The following is a 17,081-nucleotide window of genomic DNA, read 5'->3' as shown; positions in this document are numbered from 1 at the left end:
CTGAGACTAGATCAGTGTTTAACAAAGCTGTGCCTCTGTTGCTTTTCTGAAGTGATCCATTCAGAGTATGGTGCAGCACCTGCCCCCTCCCCTCCCCACCCTCAGGCTTCTCCAGGTGTTCATGGCACCATCCCAGTGAAGACAGTGGTGCTTAGTTGTTTTTCAGGACTTGTGCTGGACAGAGTCAGATAGCACTGTGGGGTGTTGGCCAGGCTCGTGAGAAAGTCTTGTCTTTCCCCTCTCCCCTCCTCTCTCTGCCTGGAAGGCAGGCAGCACTGGGCCTTGGAAACCAAGGAGCTTTTCTTAGGAAAAGGTATGCGGGGAGAAGCAGGAACCTGGGCTCAGCCACCTGTGCTGGAAGCTCTCCTAAACAGAAGAGAGCTTTGGTTATTTTCTTGGCAATAACCAAACAAAACCATTTTGCTTAAATTGGTTGTCAAGACTTGACAAATGCCAAGATGTAAGATGGCAGTATAGGTAAACACGGCTTGCCTCCTTGCACAACCACATCAAAATTACAACTAAACTATAGAACAACCGTTATTTAGAACCATTAGAAATTGAGCTGAATGGGATTGAAGAGTAAACTATACTGTGACTGGTAGCAACAGCAGAGACACAGAACAGGCTGAACCTATACTGACATGAGGCAGATAAGAATGGGGTGGGACACCTTAAGGAGTCAAGGGCCCCAGCCCAGGTTTCTGGTGCCAGGAAGAGAAGTTACCATAACTTCTGGCTGTAAAAAACAGCGAGAATTGACGCTGTGGAAGACAGACTGCTGGACTTCTGGCAATTCCTCTTAAAGGGCCTGTGCACAGACTTACCCTGACTCACTCCCTCTGAGCTCCAGTGTGGGGGCAGCAGATTGAAAGGCACAAGAAACATACAGGGAGGACCTGAAGTATCAGGCATCAGTGCAAGAGCTGGAGGAGCAGCTTTCTTCCAGACAAAAGTGCTGGCAAAAGCCACCGTTCCTGTACTGAGCCCGCGAGCCACAGAGCCACAGAGCCAGCAGGCAGGTGCCATATCTGAGACTCCATTAACTTTCCCATATGAATGGCTTGTCTTGGCCCATGTTTCAGATTTTCGTAAAAGTATCTTGTTTGATGGGCAACTCTCAATATACACCTCTCAGTAAGTTGCTCCAGGCTCAGCACTAGCAGCAGCTGGCCTTGGTTCACAGCTTGGCCTCACCTGAACACCTCCAAGCCCAGCACAAGTAACAGCCATCTGCAGATTACTTTGCAGCTTACACTGTGTGGACCCAGACAGAACCCAAGCCGTGGCTGACCTTGGATGTGCCAGTAATGATCAAGGCTCAACTACAACAGGAGCACGTACACAGCCCACACAGTGGGCACACCTTTAGTACGCAGTTTGGGTGACTGGGGAGGCAGCGCCACTGGACCCTACAGGGTATCTACTACATTAGGCAGCTCTACAAAGCCTGGGAGACATAGCAGCTTTACCTAATACATAGAAACAAACACAGAGCAAGGAAGCTGCCAAAATGAGACAAAGAAACATGGCCCAAATGAACAACTAGAACAAAACTCCAGAAAAAGAACTATACAAAATGGAGACAAGCAAACAACTAGATGTGGAGTTCAAAACACTAGTTATAAGGATGCTCAGTGAACTTAATGAGAACTTTAACAACATAAAAAAGGGCATGGAAACCATAAAAAAGAACCAGTAAGAAATAGAGAACACACTAATCAAAATGAACAATTTATAGAGAATCAACAGTAGAATGAATGAAGCTTAGAGTCAAATCATCGATTTGGAATTAAAGAAAGGAACACCCAATCAGAACAGCAAAAAGAAAAAGGAATTAAAAAAATGAGGATAGCATAAGGAGCCTCTGGGACAACTTCAAGCATACACACGTTCACATCATGGGGGGTTCCAGAAGAAGAGAAAGAGCAAGGAATTGGAAACCTATTTGAAAAAATAATGAAAGATAATGTTCCTAACCTGGTGAAGGAAATAGACATACAAGTCTAGGAAGTTCAGAGAGTCCCAAACAAGATGAACCCAAAGAGACCATGGCACATCATAATTGAAATGCCAAGGGTTAGTGATAGAATCCTAAAAGCAGCAAGTGAAATGCAGTTAGTTACCAACAAGGGAGCCCCCATAAGACTGACAGCTGGTTTCTCAAAAGAAATTTTGCAGGCCAGAAGTCACTGGCAACAGATACTGTATGTAATGAAAGGCAGGAACCTACAACCAAGAATTCTCTATCGAGAAAAGCTGTAATTTAGAATCAAAGGACAGATAAAGAGCTTCCCAAACAAGAAAAACCTAAAGGAATACATCACCACCCAACCAGAACTATATGAAATGTTAAAGTGTTTTCTTTAAGAAGATCAAATATATGAACAATAAAATGGCAACAAATACATATATGTCAACAATTGAACCTAAAAAAAAACCAAAATAAAGCAGAACAGAAACAGAATTATAGATACAGAGAACATTTTGATAGTTGCCAGATGGGAGAGGGAGATGGGGGAATGGGAAAAACAAGTGAAGGGATTAAGACGTACAAATAAGTAGTTACAGAATAGTAATGTGTGGCTATAAAGTACAGCATAGGGAATACAGTAGCTGAAGACCATATATGCATGACCCATGGACATGGACAATGGTGTGAGGATTGCCTGAGGGAGCAAGGGTGGCTCAGTAGAGGGAGGGAAAGGGGGGAAATGGGGACAAATGTAATAGCATAATCAATAAAGTACAATTAAAAAGAAAGAAAACAGGTCCAGCAAGGGAAAGGCACTGGCCTAGGTTGTAAGCCCAGGAACTCAGGTCTCAGCTTCCGTAGACTATCCTCCAGGCTGCTTCCCTCAGTCAGAGTTACCACAAAGGGTAGCCACACTTTCTGCTGTACCCCTGAAGCCCTTCCTCCCTGGTCCAGGATTTCTACTGGAGAAATTTCTTCATTTCAAAGCTCCATGGCCTCCAGCAAAACCTCTCAAAAAGAAATCCACAGCATGGATCTGGAGAGACCCACATACTTCTGCCATCCTTCAAGGGTGCAGAGGTCCTGGAATAAGCAGTCCTTCCCTCTTATTGAGTTGCAGCCGATATTTTCTCTCCCACAGTGGTCTCTTCACATTCACCCTGGGATCCTGAATGCCCCTTGTGCCATCCCTTCAAGACCTCCAAGTAACAGCCAGCTGGTGAACAGAGAGGGTGGGTGTTTGTAGGTAGTCCCAAAATTTTAACATTTAAAAGAAAGGATCATGTTTTACATTAGATTCTCAGACATTTATCTTATAGCTGAAAGTTTGTTACCCTCCTACTAACCTCTCCCCAGTTCCTCAACCATCAACCCCTGGCAACCTCCATTCTACTTTGTTTCTGTGTGTTCAGCTTTTTCAGATCTCACATAGAAATGAGATCTTGTAGTATTTCTCTTTCTCTGTTTGACTTAGCTCACTTAGAACACAATGCTTTCAAGATCTACTCATGTTGCCACAAATAGCAGGATTTCCATCTTTCTCATGGCTAAATAATATTCCACTGGAATATATCACATTTTCTTTACCCAATAATTCAGTGATGGACACTTAGGTTGTTTCCATATCTTGGCTGTTACAATCAGATATACTGTTGAGTGATGCCACTGGTTCTTAATCTGGTTTTAAGTTAGGGACTCTTGCAAATCTGGACACATGGGCAGTTTTACACCCAATTCCATGTGCTCACTGACCCCCTAGGAATCCTCGGGTTGGAAGCCCCTGCTCTGAATCAACGATGGGAAGGTCAGGGCAGCTGCAGGCTCCACGCACAGCTATCTGTTCAACACGTGCTTGTTGAAGACTGGAAGGCAGAGAATTCTTACCTAGAATACTAAAGAACACAGCACCAAACCAACAGTTTTGTATGACTTCTTACTGAATGATAATAATATACAAACCTACCCTGTTGGAACCCTGTCCATCAGCCCCTCTGCCTTGTCCTTGTAACTGGGGGTGAGACTAATACCTGCTTCATGGTGGGGTGAAGGTTAAATGAGTTAACACTAAAATCACTGTCTTCAACCCAGATATCTACCTAGACCCCCCCTCCCAGCTCTATTTGGATATTTTACAAGCACCCCAGACTCCACCAAACTTACAATATTCTGTGAAAATCCCCAATACGTGCCCCCACCACATGCCCAAATAGCTGCTTCTCAGTCATCCTGATTACAGGGAGTTATTTATTTGCCCTTCACTCCTCTGTCTCCCCTGTCCTGTGCCCAATGAGTCTTCAAGTTCCCTGGGGTCTGTCTCTGAAATACCTTCTCATTTCTGCAGCTATACCCCGTGCCCAAGTTGAAATTTGCCTTGAGCTCCTGCAGCTGCCTTCCTGTTGTTCCCTGTATTCTTCAGTTGAGTGACTCCATTTTCCATCTGCAGCTAGAAATGAGGCCATGCACCTCCCCTGCATTGAAGCCTTAATGGCTTCCTCTGCCCTGGGCACAGAATTTGGATTCCTTTGCAGGCTCCCAGCCAGCCTATGGCTGTGCGGCTTCCACTTATTAGAGTGGCCTGCACTGGCTCTCTGTGACTGGGCCTTGCCTCATTCTGCCAGTACCAGGGTGTGCCCAGGCCCCTCACCTTGAGGCTCCTTGCTGAGGGCTCACATCACGCTTCACTTCCTCTGGCTGTCCTGTGTGCATCCTAAGATCAGCCCATTTCCGCTGTCACTACCCTTTGTGAGGTACTTGGTAACTGTCTTCCCTGGTCATGAAAGCTAGTCCCTGCCTGCCTCTGGGGCACGTGGCACACTGCCTGGTGTGCAACTGGTGCTCAACTATTTGGTGAGTGAATGCTGGATTGACTAAGCAACCACTATGTTCCATGGAACCTGCCAGGTCCTTAATTTTGGTTTCCCATTTTTCTCCTTACCACACTTCCATGTTCTCACAGGGAGCCAGGAAGCCTGGCTGCCAGTAGTGTTGGGCCAGGAGCTGCCCCATGTCTGTTTTGATACCTGGATTCATTTCCCAAACCTCAGGCATTCACACAGCCACCAGGTGTCCTGGTTTCCCTGGGACTGAGAGGGTTCCTGGGACCTGGGACTCCCTGTGCTAAAGCCAGGACGGTCCTGGGCACCCGGAAACAAGTTGTCACTGTATTAACAGACCACCTTCACAATTCTGCCACATCTCTGTGAGAGTTACTTAGTATTTATCATTGCATTATCTTTTTATCAACTTGCTTTTACATGGCCTCATCCTAAAATGTAAATCACTGTTGTGATTGGCTGGTTATGGTTTTGTTAGTGTGCAGTAAAAGAAACACAATTATTAAAATGATAAGTGGTTCATCTGTGTATCCCATAAAGCCATCCCACACAGCCCCCGGGTGAGCCTGCCCACTTTGGAAGCCCTGGCCTGCCCTGTGCTTCCCCAGACCTGGGGCCTATTCTCTGTCCTCTGAGCTCTCCTGGGAAAGCACTTGCTGGCCCTCCTGTCATTTGCTTCTGCACGTAAGTGCACACTGTGGTGTGTAGGTTCCCTCCTGTTATTATTAAGATACCAGTGAGTAACCTATTAACAAAGCTTGTGTGTGTGTAGGGATTGCTGGTAAGCAGCGTTTCTGGACCACACAACTGGCACTTGTCACAGTTGGGGCATGAACCCTGATCTGCCATAGCCTATCTCCAAGCAGAGCCAGGAAGGGCCCAGCTCCTTACGAAGGCCAGCGTGACCTGGGCTAGCCTCAGAACTCTCTGTTAGCCACCTTCTCATGCAGTGTGCTGAGATCTCTTGTCCTGAGTCCTCTGACCTCTGCCTTGACACTTCCCATCATCCAATAGCTGCCTACAGTCTAACCAGCCATGCCCACCAGTCCCATCCCTGGGGACAGGGCGGGGAGCTCTGCCTCAGTGGAACACACTCAAGACTAACTCGCCCTGCCGCCCAGTGTAGAGTGAATGCGCACAGCCTTGCAGTGTTCTCTGACTTCTTTTTCTGAGCAGGGCTCGGCTTGGGGTGAGATGAGGGCAGGGCCTAGAGCCCATCCTGCACTTGCACAACTTGTCAAGTAAGTGTCTTCTTACATGTTGCACCCAATGGACCTCCCTCATCACCCGAGCTCGTCCCTACTCCTGAGGACTGGATGAGATGCCCTAGTCTGAGGGTGGGACTTGGGTCATGATCATCACAGCCAGCTCACTCAGCACTATTATGAACACCTCCAGACCTGACTGGGGAGCCTGGGGGTTGCAGTGAGCATAACTGACCTACAAGAGCCCCGCACCCCTCCACCCCCCATTGACAGTCTGCTGCTTGGAACAGAAGCCCAGAAATGCTCAGGGGTCTCTTCCGGGACCAGCTGGCCTTAGAGCTACCTGGGCCATGACGTCCTTGGGGCCACAGAGGGGCACAGCATCACTGAAAAGGCCTGGTGCAGCTGGAAGGAAAATTCTCTTGTTCCAAATCACTTCCGGTTTGCAGGAGCACAGCCCTTGTAGGGTGTGAGGCCCACTGGGAAAGTGAGAGAGAATATTATAGAATTGGGTATTGGCACAAATGTGCCAGAGTTTATTCACCATTATGGAGAGGTAAAACCAACTCTGCTGGGTATGTGGGGAGGGGTCCAGGGGAAGGTCCTGGAGGGGACGATCCCAAGACAGGGCTGTCCCTGGGTCCTGGAGGCATTCACTGCCCTTTCTTCCAGGTATGGGGTAGGGCTCCTCAGCACCAGGAACTGCACACCTGCTTTATGCAGCCAAGTCTCAGGGCTGTGTCTTTCTAGTCTCTGATTCCTCTAACACCTGGAGCTGGCTTGGTGGCTCTTCCTCTCCCCCAATCCTTCCCCTGGACCCCTCCCCACACCCCCAGGCCTGGGCTCTCCCACTTTCCCTCTCAATCTCCCAAGGGGCTACCCTGGCTTTAGGTTTAGATGGGGTGCACTGTTGGGCCTCGGAACCCTTAAACTTTGTTCTCACTGGGACAGACACTGGGCCTGCCAACAATGCACCTACTTGGATCCACACTGGCCACAGTGTCTCCAGCAGATAACAGTGTGTCTAGTCTCAAGGCTGATTTTTTTTTTTAATAGAAAGGGGCTTTAAACACTTTGTTATAGGTTGCGGAAAAATGGTGGTGGAGTAGCATGGAGCGACTCCAGTTCTCATACCCCTGGGAGAAAATCCTGGAAGATCTACTGAGGAACAGCGCAATCAACTCCCCAACCAACAATTCCCCAGCATTTATGAAAATAAGAAACCAGAGATAGTGACGGACCAGACAGCTACAGGTCGCTGGGGTCTCAGGGATGTGAGTAAGGATGGAGGCGGCTGGGCCGGTGGTAGCCCTGGGCCGGCGGCAGCCCTGGGCCAGTTCATAACGGCCCTGAGCCCTGGCTGCTGCAGCAGTTGGGGCCCAGAGGCTTCCGTCTGTGCCCAGCGACAGGGGCGTCTGCCACAGAGGACTCATCGGGAGCCTGGCACCTGTGAGTAAAGACAAAAGTGGCAGCGGCAAGTCCGGCTGCCCTTAGCCAGCCCGTAGCAGCCTCGGAGCCGCCGCTGCCGCCGCATTAGGGGTGTAGAGGCTTCAGTCTGTGGCCTCTGTTGAGGGCGTCTGCCACTGAGGACTCAGTGGGAGCCCGGCACCCAGTGGAGCCTTGGGCCAGTGGCGGGGTCCTTGGAAGAGCTGGCTCCCTCCCTCCCCATCTAGGCAGGGCTGGGTGGCAGAGACCTGTCTGCCTAGGTGTGCAGGGAGGGTGGCAAGGACAGGGGGCCATGTTCAGTTGAGATCTCTGTGGTTGCCAGCCCACCAGCCTGGGAAATTGGAGAGGAGCATTGTCCTAACCGGTCTGGTTGGGGATTGGGCTGGGCTGAGAGGCACGCTTTCTGGAGAAGTTTTTATTGGAAAGTGGACTGAGGTGTTCTGTGAAGGCAGTTTGACCTGCTTCTCACCCAGGCACAGGACTGGGAAGGACCAGTACCAGATCCCGTGGGACCCAGGCAGCCTGTCAGGTGGGTGGGCACCCGCATCCCAGTCTGATAGGCTGGCTGGCGCATGGGGGTGCACCTGGGCCTACAACCCAGCCCACAGAGGAGTCCTGCCGAAACCAGAAAAACCAGATTGGACAGTTTGAAACCAACAAGGGAGGGTTTTTTTTTTAAGTTTTTATATTATTTTTTACCTTTTTTTCAGTAATCATATATATATTTTAATCTTATTGTTGCTGTATCTTTCAGTACTTTGTTCCTCTCCTTTCTTTTTTCCTGTTTTAGTCCTCCTTGCTTTCATCCCAAACTTATTGCTTTTTCCTCACTTCTCCTGCCCTTTTTTTGTGTTTGTTTGTTTGTTGCTTTCTATACTACTGTAAATACTCCACAACAGATCTCTCAGGTCTTAGCCCACTTTACAGGTTCCTGAATTCTATTACTGTAGTGATTAACTCTACTTGCTCACACGCTACGCCTATTTACTATTCTTTACTCTCACCTTACCTCAAAATCTGACCACCCGCAACCTCACTGCTTTCTAGATACAACTCACAAGCCTTCCCTCACAAACAAGAGACTTATCTTTGGTCTATCCTTTCTTAAAAGTGGCAAATTGGGTTGAAGATTATAGTGAACACTATATATAGCATAAAGATCTTCTATCTCTTCTCTACTGGCTGTGACTGTAAATATCATAAAGTACTCTCCTGCTGTCATGAACCATTTTGCCTTCCCCTCCAACTGATCAAACACACACAAAGAAAGGAGTAGGTGGAAGCAGAGATCATCAAGATACCTGCAGGAGACTGCACCACTGAATTTCACAGGTATTCTACCACAGAAGTTCACACCATAAACCTAGGGAGTCAGAACAGATCAATTTAAGAAGCTGAGGCTAACAGGAGGAGTCTCATGAACAATGGGAAGACAAAGAAACAATGCCCAAATTAAAGAAAAGGTGGAAGTCTCAGAAAAAATCTCAGATGAAAGAGAGGCAAGTCAGCTATCAGATATTGAATTCAAAGCACTTGTTATCAGGAAATTCAAAGAGCTCACAATGAGCTACCAGAAACTAGAGGGGAGCTACCAGAAACTAGAGGGGAGCTACAATGAGCTCTCCACAAACTATATCAACATGAAAAAGGAAATAGAAACTATCAGCAAAGGCCAAGAGGAAATGAAGAATACAGTTTTGGAACTGAAGAACACAGTAGAAGGAATGAAAAGCAGGATCAATGAGGCAGAAGATCGGATCAGCGAGTTGGAGGACACAGTAGAAAGAATCTCCCAGAAAGAGCAAGAAAGGGAAAAGAGGCTCAAAAAGAATGAAGATGGACTAAGAGAAATGCAAGATAATATGAAACGTAATAATATCCGAATAATAGGAATACCAGAAGGAGAAGAAGAAGAACAAGGGATAGAAAACCTATTTGAAAGAGTAATGATGGAAAATTTTCCTAATTTGATGAGAGAAAAAGTTACACGAATCCAGGAATCACAGAGAGTCCCATTCAAGAGGAACCCAAAGAGGCCCACTTCAAGACACATCATCATTAAAATGGCAAAATTTCAAGACAAAGAGAGAATCCTAAAGGCAGCAAGGGAGAAAAAGGAAGTAACATACAAGGGAGCCCCAATAAGGTTAGCTACTGACTTCTCAATGGAAACACTCCAAGCAAGAAGAGAATGGCAAGAAATATTTCAAGTAATGAGAACCAGAGGCCTACAACCAAGGCTACTTTACCCAGCAAGGCTCTCAATCAAGATAGAAGGCCAAATAAAGAGCTTCCAAGACAAAAGAAGTCTAAAAGAATATGCCTCCACCAAACCAGCTCTACAAGAAATACTAAAAGGGCTGCTTTAAGGAAAGGAAGGAAAAGAGAGAGACAGAGAGGAACTGTGGTACAAAAATGGCAATGAATAAGTCCCTATCAATAATAACCTTAAATGTAAATGGATTAAATGCTCCAATCAAAAGACATAGAATAGCTGAATGGATAAGAAAGCATGACCCACACATATGCTGCCTACAGGAGACCCACCTCAGGACAAAAGACCATCACAGACTAAAAGTGAAAGGCTGGAAACAAATTTTCCAAGCAAATGGACAAGAAAAAAAAGCCGGGGTAGCAATTCTAATATCAGACAAAATAGACTTCAAAAAAAGGGCCATAAAGAGAGACCCAGAAGGTCACTTCATATTGCTCAAGGGAAGAATCCAGCACGAAGACATTAACATCATAAATATATATGCACCCAACATAGGAGCACCCAAATATATAAGAAAAATCCTAGAAGACTTCAAGAAAGATATTGACAGCAACACAATTATAGTAGGGGATTTTAACACCCCACTGTCAAAAATGGACAGATCTTCCAAACAAAATATCAACAAAGATATAGCAGCATTAAACGACACTCTAGAAGAAATGGACTTGACTGATATATATAGAGCGCTTCATCCCAAAGAAGCTAAATACACATTCTTTTCAAATGCACATGGAACATTTTCAAAGATAGACCACATGATAGGACACAAAATGAGCCTCAACAAATTCAAGAAAATTGAAATCATACCAAGCATTTTCTCTGACCACAAGGGACTGAAATTAGAAACCAACCCCAAAGGAAAAAACCCAAAACACCCAAAATCATGGAGACTGAATGGTATGCTATTAAACAACGAATGGGTCAAGATTGAAATTAGGGAAGAAATCAAAAAGTTTCTGGAAACAAATGAAAATGAACTCACAACAACCCAAAACTTATGGGACACGGCCAAGGCAGTCCTGAGAGGGAAGTTCATAGCAATACAGGCTTACCTAAAGAAAATAGAAACATTTCAAACAAACAACCTAACCCGACGCCTGCAAGAACTCGAAGAACAACAACAAAGACAGCCCAGAGCAAGTACAAGGAAGGAAATAACCAAGATCAGAGCAGAATTAAATGACATAGAGACCAAAAGCACAATTATAAGGATCAATGAATCCAAGAGTTGGTTTTTTGAAAAGATAAACAAAATAGACAAGCCTTTAAGTAGGCTCATTAAGAAAAGAAGAGAGAGGACACAAATAAACACAATCAGAAATGAAAGAGGAGAGATTACAACTGATACCACAGAAATAGAAGGGATTGTAAGGAATTACTATGAAGAACTGTATGCCAAGAAATTTGAAAACCTAGGTGAAATGGACAAATTTCTAGAAAAATATAATCTTCCAAAACTCAATGAAGAAGAAGTAGAAAGCCTGAACAGACCAATAACAGCAAATGAAATTGAAGCAGTAATCAAAAAACTCCCATCACACAAAAGCCCCGGACCAGATGGTTTCACAGGAGAATTCTACAAAGCGTTTAAGGAAGAGCTAACCCCTATTCTTCACAGACTATTCCAAAAAATCCAAAATGATGGGAAACTCCCAAACTCTTTTTATGAAGCGAGCATTATCCTAATTCCAAAACCAGATAGAGACACAACAAAGAAAGAAAACTTTAGGCCAATATCACTGATGAACATAGATGCTAAAATCCTCAACAAAATATTGGCAAATCGCATCCAACAATACATCAAAAAGATCATACACCATGACCAAGTGGGATTCATCCCAGGGATGCAAGGATGGTTCAATATCCGCAAATCAGTAAATGTAATACACCACATAAACAAAAGCAAGGACAAAAACCACATGGTCATATCAATAGACGCGGAAAAAGCTTTTGATAAGGTACAACACCCATTTATGATAAAGGTACTCAGCAAAGTGGGAATAGAGGGAGCATTCCTCAATATAATAAAGGCCATATATGAAAGACCTACAGCCAACATCATACTGAATGGGCAAAAACTGAAAGCTTTTCCACTAAGATCAGGAACAAGACAAGGTTGTCCACTTTCACCACTTCTATTTAATATAGTATTGGAAGTTCTAGCCACAGCAATCAGACAAGAAAAGGAAATAAAAGGCATCCAAATCGGAAAGGAGGAAACAAAACTGTCACTGTTTGCAGATGACATGATAGTGTACATGGAAAATCCTATAGACTCTACCAAAAAATTGCTGGAACTAATAAATGAATTTGGCAAAACAGCGGGATACAAAGTCAATATCCAGAAATCAAAGGCATTTCTGTATACTAACAATGAATCAGCAGAAGCAGAAATCAAGAAAAAAATCCCATTCGATATAGCAAAAAGAAAAATAAAATATCTGGGAATAAATCTAACCAAGGAGGTTAAAGACCTGTATGCAGAAAATTACACAACACTGAAGACAGAAATCAAGGAAGACACAAACAAATGGAGACGTATACCGTGTTCATGGATTGGAAGAATTAACATCATCAAAATGTCCATACTACCCAAAGCAATTTACAGATTCAATGCAATACCTATTAAAGTACCAATGGCATATTTCACAGACATAGAACAAACACTTCAAAAATTTATATGGAACCATAAAAGACCCCGAATAGCAGCTGCAATGTTAAGAAAGAAGAACAAAGTAGGAGGGATCACAATACCTGATATCAAACTGTATTACAAGGCCACTGTAATCAAAACAGCCTGGTACTGGCATAAAAACAGGCACATAGACCAATGGAACAGAATAGAGAACCCAGAAATAAACCCAAATCTCTACAGTCAATTAATATTCGACAAAGGGGGCAGTATCATAAAATGGGGTAAAGATAGCCTCTTCAACAAATGGTGTTGGGAGAACTGGACAGCTACATGCAAAAAAATGAAACTCGAGCACCAACTTACATCATACACCAAAATAAATTCAAGGTGGATAAAAGACTTAAATATAAGCCATGACACCATTAAAGTCCTAGAGGAGAACATTGGCAGGAAAATCTCAGATATTTCACGCAGCAACATTTTTACTGATATGTCCCCTAGAGCAAGGACTATAAAGGAAAGAATAAACAAATGGGATCTCATCAAAATAAAAAGCTTCTGCGCAGCTAAAGAAAACAGCATTAAAATAAAAAGACAACCAACTGTATGGGAAAACATATTTGCCAATGATACCTCAGACAAAGGTTTAATCTCCAAAATATACAAAGAACTCACACGACTTCACTCTAAGAAGACAACTAACCCAATTAAAAAATGGGGAAAGGACTTGAACAGACACTTCTGCAAGGAGGACATACAGAGGATCCAGAGACACATGAAGAGATGCTCAATATTGCTTGCTATCAGAGAGATGCAAATTAAAACCACAATGAGATACCACTTTACACCGGTGAGAATCGCTATCATAAACAAAGAAACAAACAACAAGTGCTGGAGAGGTTGTGGGGAAAAGGGGACCCTAGTTCACTGTTGGTGGGATTGCAGACTGGTACAACCATTATGGAAAACAGTATGAAATTTTCTCAGAAAACTAAAATTGGACCTGCCTTTTGACCCAGCAATTCCACTGCTAGGATTGTATCCTAAGAACCCTAAAACACCAATCCCAAAGAAGATATGCACCCCAATATTCATAGCAGCACAATTTACAATAGCCAAGAGTTGGAAGCAACCTAGGTGCCCGTCAGTAAATGAATGGATCAAAAAACTATGGTACATATACACAATGGAATTTTATGCTGCAGAAAGAAAGAAGGAGCTCCTACCTTTTGCAACATCATGGATGGAACTGGAAAGCATTATGCTGAGTGAAATAAGCCAGGAGTTGAAGGAGAAATACCATATGATCTCACCTTTAACAGGAAGCTAAACAACAAAACAAACAAGCAAGCAAAATATAACCAAAGAGACTGAAACAGAGAACAGGCTGACAGTGACCAGAGGGGAGAGGGGAGGGAATTTCAGGGGAAATAGGGGAGGGATTTAGAGGAATATATATAAAGGGTACATGGACAACAAATGAGAGGGCTGGAAATGGGAGGGAGGGGGGAGCACAGGGGGTGGGAGGGGATGGGAGTAATAGACAGAAAACTGTACTTGAAAAATAATTAAGTAAATTTTAAAAAAAGAAAAAAACCACTTTGTTATGAAATATGTCATAATACCAAGATATGCACAAGCATAAGGGCACAATCTAACTCCATATTATGAGGCACATGCTCCTGTGACCACACTGCAGGACAGAAAATAGAGCATTGGTGACTCCAGGCCTTCCTCTCAGGTCCCCTTCCAGACTCCTCAACCCCCAAAAGGAATACAGTCTATGCTTCCCCACAAAGTGAGTTTAGTTTTGCCAGTTTTTGAACTTCACATAGATAGAATCATACTGGATGTATTCTCTAAACTTTTCAAGTTTGTGCTCATCAATTCATTCACCAACTGTTTATTGAGCATGTGTCAGGCTCTCCAGTAGGTGCCCAGCACACAGCAGTGAGCACACTCCATGATAGTCCTGCCTGCGTGGTGCATCCATGTCTCCAGTGCCCTTCGGAGTGGTCCCTGAGGTCGCGCTGACTCCACAGGGCTGACAGCCCACCTCCAGATATTACAGAGCCTCCTTTCAGGTTCTGCTCAGTGTTGGGCCTCCTGCCTCCTCCCTTCTCCCCATGCTCAAGTAAAGCTGGTAGCTATCCCCAGGTTTTGTCACCTCTAGTTTTTTACAGCTCGATCCCACACTTTTCTCCCTGGACTTAGCTCCAAATGATTTTTGGTTGTTTCAAAACATCAATCCTTCCTCAGAGGACAGATGTTTCCCACCCTGAGACTGTACAAAGAATATGCTGCAGGCAGTGACCCCAGACCCCAAGTGCAGAGACAGCCTGTGGAGGAGTCTCTGCGGAGGGCTGACTGGGGTGCAGTTCTGGGTGATGGGGACACTTTCCTTACCTCATCTCACACCATCTCCCCCAGTCTGTCCCTACCTGTAGGCTGGGCTTCTCTTGGCAGAGTGCTGGTGACAGGGCTTGGACTTCCATCTGCCGGAAGGGGCCAGCACCCTCCAGCTGCTTAAAGCACTGTCAGCCAGCTGGCAGCACTAAAATGATGTCGGGATCAGGTGGTCAGTTCCTGTCTGGGGCTCCGGGAGCTTCCACCTGGTCTGGGAGAGGTCAGAGGAGGCCTGGGGTCATTTCGGGAGCTGTATGAAGAAGTCAGGTTTGATGACTACTATGCAGAAACTGCAGGGAAGTACTACCCCCCTCCCCCTGCTGGCAGCTGGGTTATTCCAGAAGGCATGTCACTCTCTGTCACTGAGTCATAAGAGCAAGTGGATCATCAGATGTCTGTTTCTGCTCTCTACCTTGGACACCTGGGGGTGCACAGTGGGTCACTGACCTGATCCTCTCTCCTGTCCTCGCTGAGGGAGGGAACCAGGGCAGGATCATGAGAAGTAAGGAGCTTTGTTTTCTATTATCTAGTCACAGGTCAAAAGGGGAGCTTGTTGGTGAGCTGCTTTGCCCCAAGGCTTGGGCCCTGAATGTCAGGATGCACAGAGGAGGCCTGAGAGCAGTTGGTATAGGCCAGCCTGGATCTCTCAGGGTCCTGGGGCCTACATGGTCTCATCTCAGGTGGCCCAGAAGGCCCTATACAGGGAGAAGTTCCCCCCAAGCTCCAAGACAGTGGTCTGTTTGGCAGTGATACAGAGAGAAGGAGCTCTGAGGTCACTTTTCTCAGGGAAGCTGAGACTGGCCCAGCCTGTGAGTCAGGAGTGTCCTCAGACAGATCATGCTGGAGGCCCAGCTAGCACCATGTCTGGAGAGAAGCCACATGGGTCCCACAAGCCCCTCCTCCCACTGTGGGTTGCCAATGCTGCTCTCAGGAGCAGACTGCTGAGTCCCCACTCCAGGGAACACACAAAGGGTATGGCTTTGGACAAATTGCTTTTCTAGTGAGGACTGGGACATGCCCATGGATGCTCTCCAACCAAAGTTTTACATCAGCCTGAGCTGGGCATGGTTGGCAATGACATCATTATAGTCCTGGGCTGGGGGAGGAGAGCTGGCTGCCTTAATTAGTGTTTGCAAAACCCACAGGAAACCTGATGTTTGTATCTAATCAGTCCTTAAGTAGCCACACTCACCACTTTGTCCTCTCTTGCTTCTTAGGACACTCCCATGCTGTTGTATAAACCCCACAGACTATTCTCCTCTATCTGTTAGAAGTACTTTCCACTTGGATAGCACATTTCAAGAACATTCACATTATAACAAAATAGGTAAGATGGGCCTACTTTGTAATGAAATTCTTTCGCCACAAAGTGACATCATCATAAAAAAATATTACCACAGCAAGATGGTTTCCCAGCTTTCCAAAACAAAGAATCCCACCTTCATACCTGAGTCATCAAGTCCAATCCAGGCCCAGAGTAAGGTGTGGCTTTGCCCAAGTCACTGGCTTCCTTCCAGGCCCTGGAGGAAGTTGACTGAGCCCCAACTCTAGGATTGTGAAATCTGAAGAGGTCCCAGAAAGAAAGACGTATCCAGGAGCTCTGGAGTGAATGACCAGAAGACCCTGGAACCAGCTCCAGGGGTGGGAAGATATTGCACCTTCAAGGAAGCCAACTCCACTGCTGTCCCCATTTCAGTCTCAGCAATTAGGCAAGATTGGAGGCCAAAGGCATACTCTGCATTCTGGGTAACTTCAGGGATCGTTTCTCCTAGTTTCTCCCAGAGTTAAGTCATTAGCCCCCACCGCTGACCTTTGGCCTTACTTCACCCAGAGGACTGACAAAGTATTGTTCTATTATAACCTGCCTGTGGGCTACCTAATGGACTAATGCATCATTTCTATTTCACCCAACTCAGAATTCAGAATGGCATTGATAAAAAAATGCTACAAACCCAATTACCAATCCTAGAATACCTGGGGCAAAATATCACTGTTGAAACACAATAGACTCCCCAAGTCAAAAATTTTCTTTGGGGAATTAGGATATTCTAAAGCAGCTATGTATACTGATGGCGAGACACATACTCAGAAAAGATACAAGCTTTCACCTTGGGCTGATTCTAGACTTAGAACCTATTTTTCAAATGTTAAAGAGAACCCCTAGCACAGAGCCAATGTGGAAAGACTGGAAGACGATGTCCTTTTTAACTTTTTCTGTTTTTGTTTGTTTGTTGTTTTGTTTGCTATTTGTTTTGTTTTGCTTTGGTTCTTGGAATTCAAAATAATTTCTGTCTAAAAACACTAC

This window comes from Sturnira hondurensis, unplaced genomic scaffold, assembly GCF_014824575.4.
Source record: "Sturnira hondurensis isolate 20B ecotype Veracruz unplaced genomic scaffold, ASM1482457v3 Scaffold0006496, whole genome shotgun sequence".
In the NCBI taxonomy this organism is placed as follows: domain Eukaryota; kingdom Metazoa; phylum Chordata; class Mammalia; order Chiroptera; family Phyllostomidae; genus Sturnira; species Sturnira hondurensis.
This window is presented reverse-complemented; position numbering follows the sequence as displayed.